Here is a 23,919-nt window from a genome sequence, read left to right as displayed (position 1 = left end):
ATAGAGTCAACAACCAGCTCGCTTTTTGTTTTCTTCAACTAAATACCAAGTGCCTTCCCAATCTGGTTGTTCATTTTATGTTTCGGAATTAATTCCCCTGCTGATTTATGCCAATTGTTTTACCGTACGTATGTACGCATTATTAATGTCCTGTCTGACAGGTGCTTTCTTTAACTAGACGATGGAAAGATGGAACGGTTCGAAAGTGGAACGATTTTGCGGTACAGATGATGACTTATTCGATCGTTAGCCCATTCGCACTGGCTTGGAACAATCACCGAACTTGCATAACGATAATCATGCATAACTAATTTGTTTTGATCTATGGCGTGATTAATTTCCAAGAAAATTTTAACGGTAGAGTTCAAATACGTCAATCCAAACGATGATACCTGCCGAAAATACTGAAATTCATCGATTGGATCATCATCAGTATAGGTGATAAGTGATGATGCCGGCATTCAATTTTGTTATCAACATCGTGTCTGCTGTTATATACAATTTCTTTCGTTTTTTTGCATCTCTTTCATTTGAACACAATCAGTGAGCACTGGGGCACGTAGCTTTCCTTCCGGCGAATTATTGGCTAATCAAATCAAATCTACATAATTCCGTTTGGTATATTTATGGTGGGAAGACACTTGATCAAAATAAAATTTAATAGCAATACAAGATGACGGCTATTTTCAATTGAGCTTAAGTTTATGCAAATCTGATCAATTCTGAGAAAACGTGTGACCTTTATGGTGACATCAATGCATACAATTCTGCACGGATAAAACTCCTAAGTTGGACTGAGTTATGGACTCACCAGGACTCACTGGCTCAGGAAGTCTTGTAATCATTACCGATATTTAGTAAGTTGAAATGGTGATTACATGCAACTAGTGACCATGGAGATTGGACTCTCGATTTGAAAGGAATGATGTAGTGGGTGAGATTGTTCGAAATTTTCATTTAATTTTCTTACACTTTATAATGAATCTGATCTTTGGCTATATCATGGTCGTATCGCTAGCTTAGAGCGAATCCTAGACCTTATACCAACCCAAATCTCCAACTACGCGACACCCATGGAAGAGAATGATGAGTCGTCGTCCATCCGGAAAGTGAGTAAAGTATCAATATTTTCTATTCTATTTTCTATATTCCTTATCCTTCATCGGTCACTGTGAACGATGGAGATGGGGGCACATATCAGTCCCGTTGTTACACTGGACGAGTGTAAAAGTTCATGTCTTCTAGTGCATTAGACGGAACTGGATTTCGTGTTGAGGTTCGCCAGCAGTGAAAGCTGTCCTTTTTCGTGGCACAAAACCTCAAACGCTCAGGTCGTCTCACATTTGGACGCAAATCGCATACATCTGCTAAATACTGGATCTGGGCTCGGGATTTCTGGAACTGAATTCCGAATCTATTTTGGTTCATCTGAATTCTAAACTCAATCACAGGTTTAGAAGTTAGCTTCAAAATTTTGTTTCAGTATTCAGATATAGAATTTAGAGCCTGCATATTGGAACTAAATTCTGGGATTGAATTCTGGAACTAGATTTCTGAGCTAAATTCGGTTCATAATTCAGTTCTAGATCTAAATTGCAACTGAATTTTGAGCCTTCTTACTCTTGAACTCAGGTTCAGTTCCTGAATTATATAAATCGGTTCTTTTGAGAACTTTTAATACTTTCCCAAAGAACTATGCGAAGTTTTCCTACTATGTAAATAGTAAAAACAAAACCAACTATAACATTGTTGTATTTTTACTGATGTTTGGACGGTACTTTTTTCAATCAATACATTTTGACGTGACTACTTTTCTATGGGGCGCCTTTTCAAAATTTACCCTGTACAAGAATGAGTAGAACTTGATCGTGAACATCTCTTGCTATACTTAACGCAGCAATGCAATGCTTTCCTCATACCATCTGCAATATGATCAGTAATTAACGATAATATTTTCAATATTGTGAAATAACCACAGATAACTCAAAATTCAAGTTTTCGTAAATGTTAAAAACAATCATTAAAGAAGGAAACTCATGACGCCTGTGATTGCCGTTTTCTGTTTTAATTTTGAGTACCTATATCGCAAAGATTTGTTTTTTTTTTTTAACAATATTATTTTTAGGCACACTACTTATCTGAGAATGGTTGATCGGTTAACGCAGGTTCATTAAAAAAAAAGTAAATGAAGTCGATTAGATCAATGAATAAATAAAACCAGGCAGGAATATACTGTTGATTTATTTCTTTTTGTTTCAATTATGAATAATAACCCGTGCTTATAACTGAATAATATTTTATCATTTCTCGTACACTTCTGAGAAGGCATAATGTTAAATTGGAAGATTTTTGTTTTTTTTTTAATGATGTTTATCAATAATTTGTAGTTGTGGAATTCTTAAAATCCAAGATAACGGCTTTCGGTTTGTTGATACTTTTCCTAATCGCTATATAATCATGTATCGTACACAAACCCGTAATCGTTAGCTATGATTTGTTCCGCCTATTGTAATTGTATGGTAGAATATGGACCGCTACAATTCTTGTTGAGGTCAAGCAGCTAACATTACTGATATTCAGAAGTTTGAAAGAAGCATGTCAGTTTTATTCGTATTCACGTCCTTCAGTTATGTCTGTGACATTATCCACTCACCTTATTTGCTCACTAAACCGGTCTGCTGTTAGATTTGGTCGCCAAAATTTTCCGGTCACGGAATGAAGAGAGTTATTTTTTTGGTCACTTCACCGATGGGGGGGGCGGTAAAATGTTTTTTTTTTACTGTAGACTGTAGAAAATACAAAAACTCTTAGTCAGGATCCCCTCACATTGCACCATTCTTGGCAAAAACAAACCAAACTTCATGGCTTAGGAAGAAGCATTAGAAGGTGATATTTATGAAAGATTTTTCGACAGAAAACTCTCGAAAGTTTGCAAACTTCATGGAGAAACGGCGATGGTTACATTACATTATCGCTAGGATATCGACGTTGGTTTAGAGGTTGGTCCTGGCTCATGTCAAACCACTACATATTCAACGTTCATCTCCGGTTATTTGGGCTTCCGAAGAGTGGTCTCGGCACCTGTGGTGAAGATTATTAGGACATCGACTAAAGACTATCCCACAAAGTATGGACGCAACCAAAAACCGCTGCCATTTCGCACAGAACGCGGACTGTCACTGAGAAAGATAGCAAAAATTGAAGGAGTAAGTGAAAAAGCCGTGCAAAATGCAATCAGAAAATGCGGTGAGGGTAACACCTTTGAGGATAAACCGAAAACGGGTCGAAAAAAAGGTCCTGCTAACCCTCAGTTGGGTAAACGTATACTGAAGGCGTTCGAGCAAAAGAAGGAGGTTTCAGTTCGGGATGTGGTCAAAAACGTGGGCACTTCGAAATCTTCGTGCTAAAGAACGTTTGAGTCTTAGAACCTATAAGAAGCAGAAACAACCAAAACGTAGTCCGAAACAAGAAGCATCGATCAGGCCGAGGGTTCGAAAGCTGTACAATACGATTCTTGCTGGAAATTTGAACTGCATAATCATGGACGACGAAACCTACGTGAAACTCGATTACAAATCCTTGCCGGGAGCACAATATTATACGGTGAGAGAAGGGCAAGTGTTAAACCAGTCCGAGACATCGATTGAAGTCGAAAAATTTGGTAAGAAAGCTATGGTCTGGCAAGCAATTTGTAGCTGCCGTAAGATTTCGAAACCCTTCATCACCACTGCTTCAATGAACAGCGAAATATACATCAAGGAATGTTTACAAAAACGGCTTCTATCCATGATTCGAAGCCACAAGGATCCTGTTGTCTTCTGGTCAGATCTTGCTTCTTGCCACTACTCGAAATCAACGGTAGAATAGTATAATACCAACAATGTCACTTTCGTCCCAAAAGACATGAATCCACCAAATTGCCCACAACTTCGACCAATTGAGGAATTTTGGGCATTAACGAAGGCACATATTAGGAAACATGTCTCAGCAGCCGAAACCATTCAACAGTTCGAAAAAGATTGGAAAAAAGTGTCAAAACTTGTCGCCAAGAAGTCTGTACGGAATTTAATGAGGAACGTTCGCAAGAAGGTGCGCCAGCTAGTCTACAATGGCTAAGTAGTAAATGTTGAGAATAATATACTGTCGTTGTAGTCTAATATTATCAGTATATCGAATAAAATTTGAATATCTAACACTTGTGAATTATTTACAGCGAAATCAAAGTGCGTCCATACATTCTGGGACAGTCTTTATGTCGTGTGGTCATGCGTAGAGTATCATGACGCCAGGTCAGAGCCTAAGGAATCCCGCTCAAGGTAGACCGCCTGAGGTTTCGGTCCAGAATATGTCGACGAATCGTAATAGTTCATGGTATATGTTCCTCATCTATAAGAACTTGAAAACATCAATCCACAAGTTAAATCTATGTTTGTGTCTTTCTAAGGAAGTGTGCTCCTATCCTTCGATGATGTTTAACCACATTCATTGGAACTAACTTGATCATTACAATGTCACTAATCTTCTCGCTTCCCCTCTTCCCCTCTTTACCACCTGTGCAGTTAACTAATACCATATCTTCTGGTTTTCAATTTAATTTGCCACAACATATACCTCTCTTTCTTTCTTTCCTTCTTTTGTACAAAATTACCAGCCACCGCTCTCCAATGGCCACTCTCGCCGATAACCAGCATGCGGGTCACCCACCGGATCTGTATGATTCGGGTGACTCGAACAGAAGAATTCGGCCTCCATTGATACGTACTAGCGACACCTCGATAGTTCATCGTACAAAATCTAACCCTCTAATCATTGCCGATTACCAGCTGGTGGCAGGATCCTCCGTAGTTGAACATCGCGACCGAAATCCGACAACTTAAAAATATTAATAATATTCAAGTTTTAGGTAACTAAAAGGTTATGTTTCTACCACTGTTTTTGACAGATCACGCGTGAATCGTGTCTTGTGTGAATTGTCAAACTTGTTCAGTTTGGTTTGTAATATAATCATGAATCGTCATTTGGTCTATATTTTAATCATGAATGGGCGCTGAAGTTGTTGAAGAGTTGGAGGAAGACCCACTTTTTTATCGAAAAATTGTGTTCAACGACGATGCTCATTTCTGGTTGAACAGATACGCCAATAAGGAAAATTTCCGCATCTGAAGTGAAGACCAGCCAGAAGCATTGCAAGAGCTACAAATGCATCTAAAAAAAGTCACTGTTTGATGTGGATTTATTTGTGAAATGGAAGAGAGTGTGCCGAAATTGGGCCTTGCGCATGGGCCATCTAAAGCCTAGGTTTGAATGAAATCATCTTCAAGCATTAAATTATATTGATTGTTGTATCGAATCCAATAATCATCAATTTTCTCAATTTTTTGGGCGTTTTTTTTTTAAATCAAGTCCTATACCTCTTGAAAAATCACCCTTTGGAAATATTCTCAGTGCATGGATTTTAGGCCTGAATTCTCAATCTGAATTCTTTCTGGAACTAAATTCTGAACACGATTTCTAGACTATAATTCTGAAACTAAATTGTAGAACAAAATTTTGGAGCTAAGCTCCGCGGCTGGATTCTGAAATTAAATTCTTGAACTGAATTTTGGAATTAATTTATAAAATTGGATTCTGGAACTAAATTCTGGTCTTGAATTCTTGACCTGGATTCTGGAACTCTTGAATTCAGAACCTGAGTGTTGAATCTAGATTAGGAAACTTAATGTCGGAACCGAACTTCGGGACTGCGCTCTGAACTTGAACTGTCTGCCTGAAAATAGATTCTGGAACCGAATCTGAGCTCTGGAACTGAGTTCGGTACCTAATTCATAGAACTGAATTTTTGGAGCTGAATTCCGGATCTGGATTCTGGAACTAAATTCTAAACCGGGATTCTGGAACAGAGTTTTGTAACGGAATTCGGAATCTGGGCTATGGATTCCGAAGAAGAATTTTTAACCTGAATTCTAGAAAATGATGACTCCTTATTTCCCGCCAAAACTTCATGATATGTCATTGGGCGAATGAAGAATGAGCTAACTTTGAAAATGCCATAACGTGATAAAAAAAGTACTTGTATCAACCTTGGAATTGTCAAAAACAGAGAAACGGGCAACCTATACTACAAAAAATGTGTATGAGAATATTCTATCAATAACATTTTGGTTTAGCTGGGCCAGTACTTTGTTGTTATTCCTATCATGTTTGCCACCAGATCAATTCATTTCTATCAAACGAATCGCGAGTACGGCCCAATTAGAAAACAGGTGCAACTGAAACAGTGCTGGACAAATTCAGCAGCAAACGCTACACCCAACGTTGATGGAACGATAGCAAAATGGCAAAATTGCCGGACATAACATCATATGTTTGTCTCTATGACTTAACGAAGCATTTCCTATATCAAAACGATTCTGGTTAGCGTAGTTGGGTACGCTGCAGGCAACGAAACTGGAATGAAAATGTACGGAATTGAACTTCGGCCATTGTCATGTATGTAAATTCATGGGAGGGGTTCCAACAAGTCTGCACTAACTCCAGCTAGTGAAGCGAATGGATCACGCTGAGCTGCTGGATTAGATGCACATCGAACAGTACAGCATCCATTCTCCGAACGACGCCCGGCAAACAACAATCTGTGTCATAAAAATCTCGTAAATTATTGCGACTCTCGTCGTTAGATTGCTCTCAATTGTTATGGTAATTTTCGCCTCGAATTCTGCTACAGCCGCCGCGGCTGCTGCTGCTATTGTTGTTATGCGAACAGATTACCTATGAAGTGCTGTGAGGGGGCCAACTGAAGGGAATTATGGTTCGCTCAGCTGCTACGACATGCCAAACGAAACGAAAGCCGGAACCTAAATTACCCAGCAAGATCGCAACCTTTTCAGAACCTTTGCCGTTTGTCGGCCGAACTGTGGCACACGTAGCAATCCCTACATGTCGGTAAGAGAAGAATGGTGTCAAGATCGTGATCATCGTTCCGAACGCGCTGATGGACTCGTGATGCGATGTTGGGAATGCACCGTCGTGCTGAGAAATTGCATTGCATAAATGGAAAATTGTCTGCTTGGTCAAATTGGAATTGTTCTCACATGGAACGAGTAGGATTTAAGAAGGAAAATTTCCGCCAATTGAAATCTTGATGTCTTTGAGAAAACATTTTCTGCACATCACCTATCTTCTACCATGTTAATGAAGTTTTTGTTGTTATGCAATTCAAATCTTTCCGTTAGTTTCTATTTCAAGTTGGTATCAAGTTGTCTTCGTTTTATATAAAAATTGCCCACCCCGTCAAACATACTAAATTGAAAATTGAACGCAGAAGAAACTTCGTTTAGTTAATAAATGATGTTTGTTCATCGGCAAAAACCCCAAGCGAAATTCAATTACGCTCACCGGTCACCCATAATAGGCCTGACTAAAAGCAAACAAAGTGTACCGTGAGATCGTAGCTCGTATCTACTCTTAACCGGTCGCAATCGACTGTGACTGTGGAACGACAGTAGGATGATACCGCGACCCACACCTGGGGACTGGAGAGCTACCGCAGAGTACGTTCAGGGTTTCGAAAGACACTTTCATATTTTAACGGAACGCTGCTTTCTTTGTGGGAGCGCTTGGATTTGTGAGAGTGTCCTCATTTGACGGACAGATTCTCGCTTTTATCTTATTTATTAGGTTTATTTAGGCTTATCGTAGCCGTTGGTAGAAGACACAAATACACTTCTTATTTGAGGAGCACGTGAGTTGGTGATGAAACAACATTTTGATTGAATTAAGATTTCCGTACTCTAATAATGTTCACACTGAAAATGAAACGAAATCATTCGTTGCACCAGCTCTAACCAACTCATCAGCCCATTCATTTCCAGTAATACCAGAATGGCCGGGTACTCATAAGAAGTAAACAGCATTTGAGATGCTAAGGTCTTCAATTTCAGTTCGACATGCGATCACTAGATTCGACCGTAAATCATTCGAACTCAGTGCTTTTAAAGCTGCCTGACTGTCGGAACAAAAATAAATTCATTTACCACGTGTGGCTAGTAGCATAATCTATAGTCTCCTGTCATTGCCATTAGGACAATCCTAGACTATTTAGATTTGACTGAACTGTCGCAACTTCTCCTTTCTGCCACCATACAATACATCCGTATGCTAAAATTGGTCTAACGATAGTTGTGTAGATCCAATGAATGTATCTGGGTTTGAATCCCCATGATTTTCCAAAAGCTCGTCTGCATTGGCCGAACCTCTGAACCGAAGAACTGTAACGGACGAGTTCCTGTCCTCCGTGTTTTGCCCGGATTTACAGATAATCTAACCTGACAACACCATTGTTGAACAGATCGCAGGGCTTGCTGCATTAAATCAAAGAGAGTGGTAATGCTTATACCGGTCATCAATATATGATAATCGTCGGTAAAACAATAAGTCGGAAATCCAAGGTTATTAAGTTTCCTTAACAAACCATCAGCGACTAGGTTCCATGAAAGTGGGGATAGTACACCAGCTTGAGGACACCCACAGACACTTAGCTTTCTAATCTTTGCTTACCGAAGCGATGAACAAAGAAGTCGATCGCTAAGCATTGAGACATGGATCTTGCAAGAAGATGCATTGTGACACTTTATTAACCTTCGCAATCGTCTGATACAAATCCTATCGAAAACGTCTGGGCCTACATCAAGTAGTAGCTCCTAGGAAAACTGTGTTTACACTTTGGAGTAGATCTCCCGATAAATTCGATTCATTTGAAAAGCGCTTCCGTTCGAATACACCGAAAAGTTAGTTGAAAGTATGCCTCGGAAATACCAAGCTATAATTGATGCTGGTGGTGGTTGGACTTACTATTATATTGATTACAATCTATTTTGGTTCAAGGAGATATGTTACAGTAATTTTTTGAAAACGATATCGAGTAAATGGCCACTTTTGGCTTCAATACAAAACGTGCCTTTTTTCGGCGTTTTCCATCATTTTGGCCAATGTTTCTTTCGATATGGCGGCGTTTTCACGTCGCATGATGTCTTTGAGTTGAGTTACGTTTCTTGGCTTATGGTGTAATTTCATTTTAAAAAGATCTTGTTTGAATATTATTCAGTTCTTTGGAATCGGCTAGATGAAGTATTATCATCATGCCAAAGTTGTAAGTTGTCAATTATAAGAGCATTTTGGTTATAAATTGAGCATAGTCTAAGTCTGTTTTACTAACGAACAAAACATGAAAGCAAATTGCACATAACCACTGAAAATATTCCGTAATTTCTATGTGTCAATTTTGCACGATACTCTTTGTGCGATGATTTGTTCAATTCATGCGGTTGAAATTTTGCGCGCCTTACTTTGGCACTGAATTTCACCTTAATGCTTGTTCATATCAAGCGTTTTAGAAACCTAAAATTTTGAGACATTTCTCATACTACTCATTCTACTGAACAAATGCATAATTGCTATAATTTATTATATGATTGCTGACCATATTTTCGATGATATAGAGGAAAAAAAGTTGAATACACAAAAGATACTCGTGACTATGTTCCCATTGTAGGACAGGGTAAATTTTGAAAAGCCACTCCATAGTACAGTACGGCGTATCCACGACAAAAGTCCTGCTAATTCTTGTTTCGATCAACATTTACTGAAGTGGGCACTTCGAAGTCATATGTTTTTCGTGCTAAAGAACGTTTGAATCCTCGAACCCAGTCAGAAACAGAAATGAAAAATATTATGGGGCTGTTGATCTTGTAGATTACACCGTGAGATAAAGGTTTTAAGAGTTACGTGATGGTCAAATGTCCACTGCCGATAAAGCACGCAGCGGCAGACCCAACGAAGCAAAACAGTCAAAACCACATAAAAAGGAGGATGAAACCGGGGTACAATTAATAACAATAATATTAATACATAAAATTCCCTCTTAGAAAAAAATTTACAACGGTGGTCCTTCATTGGTCCAATACGTTGGTCCAATGAAAGTCCAATCAATCGTTCAACGGGAGGCCAACACGGGACCTTCGTTTGCCGATTTTGAAACAGACCGTTGAACCGAATGCCTTTTTTTCGTTCAACTAACCCGGCAGACAGAGGTCCATTGTTGAGCCATTTTCAACATGAGAAGTTGGAGCCCCGTTGGACTAGTTTTACTGCAGAATTTCTGAAGTTTTTTCCACTTATTTGTTTAAACTAACAATACATACCTGCACAATAACACGTAGAATAACAACAAATTTTCTTTCTATGTAAAGGTAACACTTAATTTTCACACTATTTTTGCAAGAGAAAAAACAGCAACAAACCGTTCCAGCAAATTGAACGAATATTTCGTGCAATATGTCGTTCAACAAGCGCTCAAAGACCAACAAAATTGAACGGCCTGCTGAGAGGGTTGTTCTGGACAATCGGAAAGAGATAGTGCACGAACATGCCATAGTTAATCAAGATCCTGCAGATGAGAAAGATATCCAGCCGCTGGATCCCGCACATACTTATTTAGGGCTAAAAGACGAACGCAAGCGCACTTCGAGCACATGTTTGGCTGAATCCATTATTACACCCAAACCTCCGTTTACGACCACTTTTTATACGTTTTCTCTTTTTACGTAAATCTTTTCACGAACTAAATCCCAAATAACGGAATATTTTTTTACGAATCAAATCCAAAATAGCGTAAACTTTTTTCACGAACCTGCTTCGTAATAAGAGGTTTTGGAATACATCGATTTCCGACTCACTTATATTCCATGGAAACTACTACAATATGGGTATTTTTGGAACGGGTTTAAAGAGTAGATTCCGGAAAAAGATTTGTGGTATTTTGGAAATCCAAAATGGCGACTTCCGGTTGATTGATATTCCAAGAAAACACTTGCAATATATTTATTTTCGGAACAGGATTGATGAGTAGATGTCGGAAAACGATGTTTGAGATGGTTTTGAAATCCAAGATGGCGACTTCCGGTTTTCTGATCTTCCTTGAACACCCTTACAATGTGAGTATTTTCGGAACGGAATTGATGAGTAGATGTCGTGAAACGATGTTTGAGGTGGTTCTGAAATCCAAGATGGCGACTTCCGGTTTATCGATATTTCTTGAAAACCTTGAAAAGCAAGTATTCAATAAACAGATGCCGCAAAACTATGTTTGGTGTAGTCTCGAATTCCAATATAACATTTTCCGGTTTTTCGATATGTCTTAAAAACCCTTAAAACAAAGAAATTTCCGGAACAAATTGGATACCAATAAACGATTTTTGAGCTCGTTTCAAAATTCAATTAGGTGACTTCCGATATAGTGTTTTTAAAGAATGCCAAGTTCAAGGAATACGGCAAACACTTTTAAGAAATACTAATAAACCGGAAGTCACTGTTTTGGATTTCAGAACCACCTCGAACATCGTTTTCTGACATCTACTCATCAATTCCGTTTCGAAGATACCCATATTGTTAGGAGTTTTAAGCAATATCAATAAACCGGAAGCCGCCATCTTGGATTTTGGAACGAGTCCAAACATAATTTTCTTACACTTACTCTTCACATCCGTTCCGAAAATAGTCGATAATGAGCGGTTTCCACATTCATTACACAATACTTTTTTACGAAGTAAACTCCAAATAACGTAAACTTTTTTTAAGAACTACCTCTTTTTACGAACCCCCGTTTAGTTCGTAAATGGAGGTTTCGGTTTATACGCCAAAGAACAGAACGATTAAGAAAAATGTAATACAATAACCTTTCCTCGGACACAGTCACAAATTTTATTTGATTACTTCATAATGACAGTTCCAGTGGAAAAGTTTAAAGTGTCTGTTAAAAACGCCGATAAAAGGCACACCGAGAATAAGGTAATCTTCAGTCGGTCATTATTTTTTATTTGAGGGCCCCTCTCGAAACGAAATCCTGGGTACGTGTCTGCTCGAACCTATGTATAAGCAATCAAAACGCAGTCCCAAACATGAAGCATCGATCAAACCCAGAGTCTGAAACTTGTACAATAAGATGCTTACTGGGAGTTCGAATCGTGTACTCGAGGACGACGGAAACTTCAAGAAATTCGATTACAAACGGGACCACAATATTATACGGTGCGAGAAAGGCAAGTATTGAACACGTTCGAAGCATCGATTCCAGTCGAAATATTTCGTAAGAAAGCTATGGTCTGGCAAACTATCTGTGATTGCGGTAAGATTCCACATTCCTACATCATAACTACTTCGATAAACTGAGAAATATACATCAAGGATTTTTTTTCAAAAACGACTTCTATCCATTATTCGAAGCCTCAAGGATCCTATTGTCTTCTGGCCAGATCTTACGTCTTGCCAATATGTGAAATCAAAGGTATTGCGATATACCAGCAAAACCATTATTTGCGTTGCAAAGCACATAAACCCACCAAATTTTGAATTGGAAAAAAGTGTCAACACTTGTCGACTAGAAGTCCGTGGTGAATCATTTGAAGAACGTTCTTAATAAGGTACGCTAGCTAGGCTACAACCGTTAAATAGCAAATGTTAAGAATATTAATCTGTTTTACTATCTACTAAAAATTAAATATCCAATACTTTTGTATTATTTCCACTGAAAATTAGAACTTCATCCATACTGCCTGGAACAGTTTTTAATTTAAGGACAACTTTAAACAGATGGCGAAACTAGAGTTTTTCGTCGCCAAATTCAAGTTGGCCTTCGGGATTCAAATCCGCTTATTACGCCATAAATCAATCAGACTTATGTACAATTTTATTGATTCGTAGATGCCAGTTATTCAAGTTATTTAAAAAAAAGATTATTTGTTTCTTCCGCTCTCAACGACAATTTAATCTGCAATTTATTGTCTTGTGCAATTATCCGGGTTTCATGCATAATAAAGCCAAACCAAAGAAACTTTTTTTCCGATTTGTATTTTCAATCACGTATATGGCACTCTCTTTTTCGTTGTTTCGCTTTTGACGCGACTGCCCGCGACTTTCAACAGCAGAATTTAAGTAATAAGCCCCCATTCAATACGGACTTCTTTGTTGGGAGCTGTTTTGTTATTGTACAATGCACAACGAAGATCGGATGGCAACCGGCAGCGTGAAACCGGCACTGACAGCCGAACGGCTTATTAGATATCCATACAATTATGTGACTTTAAGAGTAGAAGCGTCTCAGTTGACTTAAATTTACGGCAGCTAAATTGCTTTATTATGGCCTCGCCGGTGCATGCACTCGAACTTATCCGGGATAGATAGATAAACTCGAGCAGCTTCATCGAGTCAAACGGAACCGGTTGGAATGTTTTGGAAACTTTTCCAGCAGACTATCGCCGTACCGTCCATAAATGGGCGAAGGTGTACTCGAAATGTTTTTATCTATTCAAATGTAAATTTGTGCACTGGCGAGGAAGCTGGCTCGGCTGTTGTATATGTAATCCGTTAAATGAGCAAATTACCTAGTTAGCTATCTAGATCGCATGTGTATTCAACTCCGGCATAGATCGCAGTGCTCTTGTGATGATGTTTTGTATGATATGTCTGAGAAAAGGTAGACCTACAGTATTTGGATATATCTGAAGTTCATTTTGATATTCGTTCAATTGATGGTTTATAGTTAGTATAGTGTACAGTATTACCGTAGTTTAGCTTTGCAGAGTGAATATGAAGAGAGTGACAAAATCTCATCTTTAATATTGGTAAGATTTGATTCCGTTGTTAGGTAATTTTTTTTTTGACGAAAACTTTCGGTAATCAATGGCAATAATCAATGTTTCGATACATGAATTTCATTTTACGAAAATAAGCAAATTTTTACCGATATACAATTCATACGGTAAAACTGAATAGTAGCCGAGTACGGTAAAACCCGTAAAACCGTCCGTATAGTAAAATTATCTTCCATTATTGAAATTTTCAGTAAGTATCTTTTTATTAACCAAACGAAAAAAAATTTGAAGGGTTCATCGAATAGATTGAGGTGCAGGTGCACAAGTTTTTAAAATATTACAACTACTCAAAGCTTTTTGTTTAAAGGCGCACCGACGAGGAATATCGGTGGCAACCAAATGGATTTTATGCCGGATCCGGCATTCCAATACATGCACACACCGACAGCTCAGTCATTAGCGGCCCTTACACGAGACAATAGCAGCCCTTACACGAGACAATATTATTGTCAATACAAGGAGTATTGACAATACTTTTGATCGTGTAATGGAAACTTCATTGGATTGACGAAAATATTGTCAAAAAATCAAAACTGCTCATCAATCCGACAATACTTTCTCTCCAGAGAAGAAACTATAAAATATGTGCAATGAACTCTCCTCTCAATGTTTCAATGTTCAGTTGCAATATTTGAAGCTTCAAACGCTTGATTTGTTCGAAAAATGCGGACTCAAGTTACCAAGTCAATTGGATTGACGGTATTGACAATACTTTGGATTGACAATAATATTGTCACGTGTAAGGGCTACTAATAGTATTGTCCATACAAGGTGTATTGACAATACTTTTGATCGTGTAGTGGAAACTTCATTGGATTGACGAAAATATTGTCAAAAAATCAAAACTGCTCATCAATCCGACAATACTTTTTCTCCAGAGAGGAAATTGTCAAATATGTACAATGAACTCTTCTCTCAATGTTTCAATGTTCAGTTGCAATATTTGAAGCTTCAAACGCTCGATTATTTCGAAAAATGCGGACTCAAGTTACCAAGTCAATTGGATTGACGGTATTGACAATACTTTGGATTGACAATAATATTGTCGCGTGTAAGGGCCGCTATTGCCGTCGTGGACAAATAAGTCTCGGATAGTCCCGGATCGGCCGTCCCGGCGTAGTGCGAATAGACTTTTACTTATAGGCAGAAAATAATTTCATATTGCTATTGCCACTTGTTGCCAATATATATCGTTTGATGGTACTTTCTTGTGGACTCGACGGTTAGTGCAGTGCTCAAAAAGGCACTTATAATTCCGGTCAACCGGGAAATGAAGTTGCATTTTTTCTAGATATTTTCCGTGGATATATAGTGCAATAAAACCGTAGCCTCGACTGGTTCGAATTGTCTTCACTCGTTTCTGTGAAAAATGTCCAAATCCGAAAAACCTAATCGGAAGTTGAAAGTTTGTGTTGTTTTTTTTTAAATCCATTCAAATTCAGAATTTTAACCAAAATAAAACAAACACATTCATGGAAGTCCAATAGACCGGAAAATGACCAGGAAAGTGGTACAACAGTTCCGGGGCCGTCCAGATATGTCAATAAAATATCTGAGGTGAGTAAAAATTTCTGAAGTGGCCCCCCCATTTTTCACGAGGTAACCGATTTTACAATAAGTGTTATTGTTTTGTAATATTAGTATCTACGAACATGTTCGTGAAATATTTCGTCGATATTCGAATTTTTTATACTATTTTTAGTTACATTAACATTTATATACCTTTTCATTGTAATGCTTCCTAAAACTCAAGTTCTCTTTCGAATTATACGAAACTTTGCAAATGGATAAACAACTATTTTTGGCATAGAATGAAGAAAAAATTGTTTAAAAATGTTCAATTTTACTAAACTTTCTACTTAAATTTTCCAAAGAAATCGATATTAAAGTACCTTCTTCACGCGATTTTTGTCTCTGTTAAATGCTTAAATGTTGCATATGTTATTGGTTTTCATAATCAACAAAAAAATTTTTGTGCTCAAATAGGGTTTTTGAAATATTTGATTTTTTGTATACGCGCGCTGTATGCAAAGTGCACCGTGCGAGCGAATCGGTATGGTGCGGCAGGGTTCGGTAGGGTGCGATGTCGTCGGTGTGATTGAAGCGAGCTGCGACAGGTTTGGACAAGTAAGCATAGAAAATGATTTTTTACCTTTCTCATCTCAACTTTTTTAAATTGTAGTATTTCGATGAATTTTTGCTATAATATATAAGAGAAAATGAATAATATGAAAAGGGCATCATTACAGTACTAGGTACATTTAAACAGGTTTCTCCATTAAATGTACGTCAGGTAATTTATTAATTACATCTTATTTCACAAGTTCGACTCTAGATTATTCTAATTTTCTGGTGGTTTGAACAGAATATTTACTACAAATTCTTCGTTGTCGGAAAAAATCTTACATTCGCGTGTAGTTTTAATTGTCATTACGTTTTTAAATCGATGTAGCTGTTGTCTATCCTGAATGTCTGCTTCGTTTATCATGCAAAAATCAAAGTTTATATTTTTGAATGAATCCTTTACTCGATTGAATAGATTATGCGCAGTTGGAATTCGATTGGTTTTGATTTGATGCAAATTAACTTTATACGCGTGTCTTTTCACGGTTCCTTCAAAGATAACTTTTTTCCCATGTGAGGCTGCGAAAGAATTCCACTCGGTCCTAATTTTATAATCTTTCTCGTGAAGTGCAGTAAATGCACTGAACTTGTACCATTAATCTTTTTTCCGGAATGATCACAAACTTTTGTGTTTTCCTTGACTATTTTCGCATCCAAACCACAGGAAAAAATGAAAAAAAAATGTAAAATAATATGTGATCAATAAATTACCTGACGTACATTTAATGGAGAAACCTGTTTAAATGTACCTAGTACTGTAATGATGCCCTTTTCATATTATGCATTTTCTCTTTTATATATTATAGCAAAAATTCATCGAAATAATACAATTTAAAAAAATTGAGAGGAGAAAGGCAAAAAATCATTCTCTATGCCTACTTGTCCAAACCTGTCGCAGCTCGCTTCAATCACACCGACGACATCGCACCCTATCGAACCCTGCCGCACCATACCGATTCGCTCGCACGGTGCACTTTGCATACAGCGCGCGTATACAAAATATCAAATATTTCAAAAACCCTATTTGAGCACAAAAATTTTTTTGTTGATTATGAAAACCAATAACATATGCAACATTTTAGCATTTAACAGAGACAAAAATCGCGTGAAGAAGGTACTTTAATATCGATTTCTTTGGAAAATTTAAGTAGAAAGTTTAGTAAAATTGAACATTTTTAAGCAATTTTTTCTCCATTCTATGCCAAAAATAGTTGTTTATCCGTTTGCAAAGTTTCGTATAATTCGAAAGAGAACTTGAGTTTCAGGAAGCATTACAATGAAAAGGTATATAAATGTTAATGTAACTAAAAATAGTATAAAAAATTCGAATATCGACGAAATATTTCACGAACATGTTCGTAGATACTAATACTACAAAACAATAACACTTATTGTAAAATCGGTTACCTCGTGAAAAATGAGGGGGCCACTTCAGTAATTTTTACTAAGGTGTCAGTCGGTTGTGTCCAGAAAACAATGAAGCAGGTTGGGTTATGTAATATGTTTATGAGGTGTAAAAAGCCTCAAACCGGAATGAAAAGCAATTTCCCGCTCAACACAAGTGCGATGCTGTTTTGTTGATATTTAGGATCGAAATCAAGATTCTGAGGGTCAAGTGACAAAAGTGCTTTCGGGCAATGTTGTGAATGTGCTTGAGGACAATCTTGTAAACTAATAATAATATTATTTTCAATAAAAATCAACGTAGGATCAGCCACCAAGACAGCAATCAAACATAGATGTAGGAGTCACCGTTAAAATGATTATTATTCTGTTGGAGTTTATCACATACTCACATTGTTCAGGTTTTCGTAGCTCTAAAAAAATATTACCCCAATCTTTCAAGAAGAGTACGTTAAAAAGCGCCTCTTGTCATTCATAAGAAAGCACAAAGCGTCAACTCTTTTTCACCAAATCTAACAACCTGTCACTATGCTTGACACGTGTTGGAGTAATGCCGACCCAATGGAATCAATTTTGTACCAAACATAATAAACCCATCAAATTCGTCGGAACTTCACCCATATCGAAATAATAATGGGTAATAATGAGGACGGAACTCTGCAAACATCGCCTAACAATTAGAACAGTGTTGGTAAAAACAACAAAAATCGAAAAATTGGATGGGTGTGAAAAGGAAGGTGTGGCCATTTGAAATGGACGAATAAATTATGTAAAACAAATTTTGTACATCAGATCTCAGTGTGTGGTGTGATTTTCAATACCGAGATCGATTAATTAATTTGAATTTAGTGTTTGTTTCTGTATCCAATTCAGCAAAATTAGACCAAAGGTTAGTGACATAATACATTTAAGCAAACCACAACGCTTCCTTTATTTGCGCCTGTATGATTTTTTCGTACTGTGTACATAAGTTATTGATAATATAGAATGCCACCATTTTACGTTTTCTTATATACATATATATATATATATATATATATATATATATATATATATATATATATATATATATATATATATATATATATATATATATATATATATATATATATATATATATATATATATATATATATATATATATATATATATATATATATACAAGGTCTTTAGCATTAGCATTAGAGACCGCCCGTGTGTTGCTACTCCGTTATTGATCTGGACCAATTGAGATTGCAAAATGATTTTTTAAAGTAACATGTTTGGGAATAACACATTGTTTCACACTGTGCAAACTTTATTGAACCATGCATGCTGATCAATACCGACGCCGGCCACGTCCGAATGCAGATCTACTTGGGAGGGAAAGGATTGTTAGTTCGATGCATGTTGCTACTAGGAACCGAGGAATCCTCTGCATTCCCACATGCATCCCAGGAGCGGATACTTTGTTAGTAAATGTTTTAATAATGTTATCATGTGTTTATTGCTCTGGGTAGCCGGCTACCAAGAATGTTTTTAAGTATTATCGTTTTATGTGTTACTTTGTGCTGGCAATATAATGCACGAAACAGTCAATCTCCGAAATTGATAAAACTCCGGACAGCCGGCTGTCGAGTATGCAGTCACTCGTTTATGCATCTACCTTTCGCGTTTTTTTTAGTCATGCAAAAAAAAACACATTCGGATTGATAAAAAAAAGGTATCATCTCACTGCTAGGTGGATTAAGTACGTTTTTATAAATGAAACTACGTGATACCAAATAAACGAGCGAATAGGATTTAAACAAAAAAGTTGATTCATTGCATTGAAATATTCTAAACAGTTATTATAAAATCATTTTAAATCACCAAACAAAGGTCAACAGATTTCACACGCGTCTTGATTCTTTATTATTTCCGCTTTATTATTTTAATTATTTATCAAAATTATTAATTGGTTATATTAGTTGATCTGGGCAGCCGGCTACCGAGAAAAATATTAATTTACTGTTTGAAATATTAATATCAAGTGTTTTTTACTATGTATTCAATATACCGATACATGTCATCTCTGTTATTAACTTTGTAATATAAACGGATTTGCGCAATGGTTGATTTTTATCATTCATTTTATAATCCTGAAAGACAATCAATAACATGGAAGAAGAAATCATTCCCAATAAAACTTTTCTACGAAGCTAGACGAAAATTGATAGGTTGAATAAAGAGATGATTTAGTAAAATAGAGTAATCAGAAGTAAAACATTGAAAATATCTGATAACTGAAAGGAAAAAAACTCCTGCAATTGTCGCCTTTTACGACATGGAAGCAGGAACCCAGCGGATCTATTCTTGGTTCATTTTTTCCGCCGGATTCCACACGGCATCTAGGCTGGTACAGTCCGGAGAGAGCTAATAGGTACTATCAATCTCCTAGTGGACCCCAGCCCCTATATATATATATATATATATATATATATATATATATATATATATATATATATATATATATATATATATATATATATATATATATATATATATATATATATATATATATATATATATATATATATATATATATATATATATACAAGGTCTGTTCAAAAAGTTCCCGGAATTTTTCAATTGCGCGCGTCTGGAGAGTCCGGTGGTCAAAATTTTTTTTTATTGTGTTGGTACATATGTCCCTAATGTATGGTGAAATTTTCAGCTGTATTCATTGTTTACATTCTGTCTTGTAGCGGCTGGTGTAGACGTGTTTTTTGAGCTCGGCGATTTTTGTTAGTTTAAACAATGGAAGAATTGAAGAGTCAAAGAATTTGTATTGAATTTTGCGTGAAAAATGAAATAAAGTGTAACCAAGTGTTCGAAATGTTACAGAGAGCCTACGGTGAGTCTGCTATGAAAAAAATCAAGTGTTTACGAGTGGTATAAGCGTTTCCAAGATGACCGCGAAGACGTTGAAGACGACGAACGCTCCGGTCGACCCAGCACGTCAATAATCGATGAAAATGTGGGAAAAGTGGAAAAAATGATTATGGATGATCGCCGAATCACTATTAGAGAAGTTGCTGATGAAGTTGGCATATCAGTTGGCTCATGCCATCATATTTTTTCAAATGTTTTGGGCATGAAACGAGTGGCAGCAAAATTCGTTCCGTTCATCGTTGCTTATTCGTGATGTTTTGGCTAAAAACAAGACTTTAATCATGCCGCAACCTCCTTATTCACCAGATATCGCTCCGTGTGATTTTTTCCTGTTCCCAAAGTTGAAGAGACCCATGAAAGGACAGCGTTTTTCATCGATTGAAAAGATAAAGGCAGAATCGCTGAGAGTGCTACAGAGCATTACAAAAAGTGACTATCAGGGGTGTTTCGAAGACTGGAAAAAACGCTGGCATAAGTGTATTATATCTAGGGGGGATTACTTTGAAGGGGACCATATAGATGTAGACGAATAAATGAATATTTTTTTAGAAAAATGTGAATTCCGGGTACTTTTTGAACAGACCTCGTATATAAAATAAGTATAGAATTCGCTCAAACTTTAGAAAAATTTTCCGAGGCCCGAAATATACCAATCGCTTCAGCTCGACGAACTGAACAAATGTCCGTGTGTGCGTGTATGTGTGTGTGTCTGTATGTGTGTTTTCAACTAAGAGGTCGAGATCCCAGAGATGGCTGGACCGATTTTGATCAAACTAGTCGCAAATGAAAGGTCTCCCCGTCACCCAAAACGCTATTGAATGGTTTTGGGATCGGATGTTTACTTTTTGAGTTATACGAGATTTTATGTCAAAATTTGTGAGGTTTTATGTCAAATGTTTTTTGACAGTATCTGTCGCATTTGACCTTGAAAACAGAATATGTTTCTATACTTAGATTCCACACGGTAATAGCTATCCAACAAGCCATAGATTGTTAAAATCCGTCCATTTTCAACGGAGATATCGACAGTTTTGTGTAAGCGACTTTTCCCCCTATTCCAGCAGTAGGAGTTTTGTGCATTGTATGACAAAGCAGTGGGTGCAACGTGAAACACGATTTTTTATACTGTTACATACAATTGTTTCTAAGTACCAAAAAGACTGTGTACAGCATCCTTTTTCATGACAATTTGCCTCGGACCGATTTTAGCACGGTTCGTTTTTGGCAACAAAATCTTTCGAATATGTAAACCAGATGATGGAAGAATTTTCGAGTTGAAAGCAATTCCATAATTATATCGTTTAAAACTAATTACAGCAATAAATGCTGGAAAAACATAACATAAAAAAACTGTGAGAAGTGTTATGGAGAATCCACTCCATTAGAAATAACAATAGAAAGTAGATTTGCTGATTTCAAACGTGATCGTAGAGACACCGATGATACAGAACGCAGTGGACGTCCAAATGAGGCAGTAACACCAGAAAACAGTTAATTTTGAACCAAAAAACGTCGTGTTCTCTTTGTCAGGCCCGGGACTTTCAGTACATGTGTTGTAACGACGTTCAACATAGAGTAAATAAGGTTTTAAAATATCTCTCGTGCACCCAAGAAACATAGCACTATGCGAATAACAGATAGTAGTTGAATCTCCTCGAACAATTGAGAGTTGTTATATTATATCCAGCTCATCCGATGTCTTCAATTAAAACTCAAAAAGTTTATCCATACAAAATATTTGAAAACCTAGCATAATGTTATAATATAATACTACGTTACAATGCTATGTTATTAAAAGGTCTTGATTAATCATAATGCTTCATCCAATAATTTAGAAACTTACATTCAGAAACGATAATTTCCTCTGTAATCATCCGACGCTGCAATTCGTGAAAAACCTCGCTCTTTTCCCTGAGCTATGTTACGTTTGATTTATCCAAGCACTCCCTCTTCCACAAAAGTAATGGTTCAACTCGTACTTGGAACCACCTTCTATTTCAACCACCCTTTTGAACTTTGATCTTCACCAAAGAAGCACAGCCACCCGTCAAAATCGTGATCGTGACCGAACGACGGCAAATCCGTCTGTGTTTGAATTTTCAAACAAAACAAATTCCAGATCGACGAAGTAAGTAAGTAAGAACTGTTGTTTCCAATACCGTGCAGCCGCTAGAATCACGTCACACTTAATTTCGCACTTACAAATCACTCTAACTTCGTTTCCTTCTCTTGACACCTAAAATACCACAACACCATGTAAGACGGCAAACGTCCAGCGCTCGATTGATTAACTGTCGAAACTCTCTAACACTTTCTACATCACTGAGTATAACCCGCGGCCAGCTCTCTGGACAAAAGATCAAATCAGCGCACCTTCGCCCGGAAGGAATTCACCAAGTGCCGCGCCACAGCTGCAACTTCACGTCAACCAAGCCGCAAAACCAAGAAGTTCCGACCGAACCTCGCCACGGGCAATCGTGAACTGAAGCGCATTTGATCCCATCGTTGCGCTGATGATTCGCGCTGAGTTGCGCTGCTGCTGATCGCGGATTTGATCTGAAACTCGAGAGAGAATTGGCCGGCGAGAGTGAAACACCAAAGTGTATCAGGAATGATTTATGGTGTTTTAACCCGTCGAGGGAACGCGTGTGAAACTGGAACGCTCACTTTGATGGTCCGCCACGGCCGTTGTTGCGTTCGATGTTGGTTAGTGCATAATAATGATGACTACTTTTTCCAGACTCTTGATTAATATGTCGTTTCTCACATCGTTTGTTTTCAATCAAAACATCTCGGATAAATTTATCACGGTGACATGAAAAATGCAATGATTTTCAAGAATCATTATCCACAAATGATTTTTATATGTAACATATCATAACACTTATAAAAAAATAGTTGTTGCTCACAATATAGTTGAATTTAGTCTTTTAATGGAGAAGTCAGAATAAACATTGATATTGCATACCGGCTTTGACAAACGGCTCAAATCATAATGTCGGTACCAAAACTTAAGGTAGCTCCGCATTAAACCGACTGAGCTTCACATGCTATAGTCTCGACACAGCCAAAGCAAAAGAAAAGTCGGTGCCGGAGAGGTCGGATCGGTTGATCGGTTGGATCGGCCTCGTGCTAAGTGTGTGTGTGTATCTATGTAACGGTTTTTTGCCCTTACTTTTCTTGGAGATGGCCGAACCGATTTTCGCAAACTCAGTTTCAAATGAAAATACAAAATAAATTATGAATATTGTATGGATCCGGCTTCCAGTTCCGGAATTAGGGGGTGAAATGTGCAAAATTATGAAAATATGCGAACTAACTTTGCTCAGAGATGGCTAAACCGATTTTTACAAAATTAGATTCAAATGAAAGGTCTTATGATCCCATAGAAAATTTCTGAATTTCATCATGACTCGGCTTCCGGTTCCAGAATTGTAAGTTGATGATTGTCCAAAATTATGAAGCGCACCGGTACGTATCAGGTGTACAACTTTGCTTCCGCCGTTATCCGATAGGTGGCTGTACCGGCTGAGGCTGGTCAAAATACATAGATGATAATGTCTTTAAAATGAGTGTGTACAGTGCCTAACGAACTGTCATCGCCGTTTCAGTGACAGTTGTTCTTGTTTTCGTATTATTCACGCTCGAAAATGACTGTTTATGAGCCCAATTCTTGTCATTTGCATGAAGTTTTACTGTTCTTTTACAATTCGAAAAAAAAATGCAGCTGAAGCGCATCGAATGCTCTCAGAAACTCACGGTGATGCTGCTC

The 23,919-nt window shown here is 37.3% G+C and overlaps 1 protein-coding gene across 1 annotated transcript in view; it reads right to left on the bottom strand.

Annotated features, from left to right (window-relative positions):
- Positions 1–22,639, bottom strand: part of LOC131434661 (tetraspanin-9) — a 52,846-nt gene extending 30,207 nt beyond the window's left edge. The window contains exon 1 of the mRNA XM_058601620.1: positions 21,991–22,639. The gene's annotated coding sequence lies outside the window, so the exon portion shown is untranslated. The remainder of the gene's footprint in view (positions 1–21,990) is intronic.
- Between the last annotated feature and the right edge of the window lie 1,280 nt (positions 22,640–23,919).

Source organism: Malaya genurostris, chromosome 3 (genome assembly GCF_030247185.1).
Source record: "Malaya genurostris strain Urasoe2022 chromosome 3, Malgen_1.1, whole genome shotgun sequence".
Lineage (NCBI taxonomy): Eukaryota > Metazoa > Arthropoda > Insecta > Diptera > Culicidae > Malaya > Malaya genurostris.
Note: the sequence above shows the minus strand (reverse complement) of the source record. Positions and strands in the feature narration are given on the sequence as shown.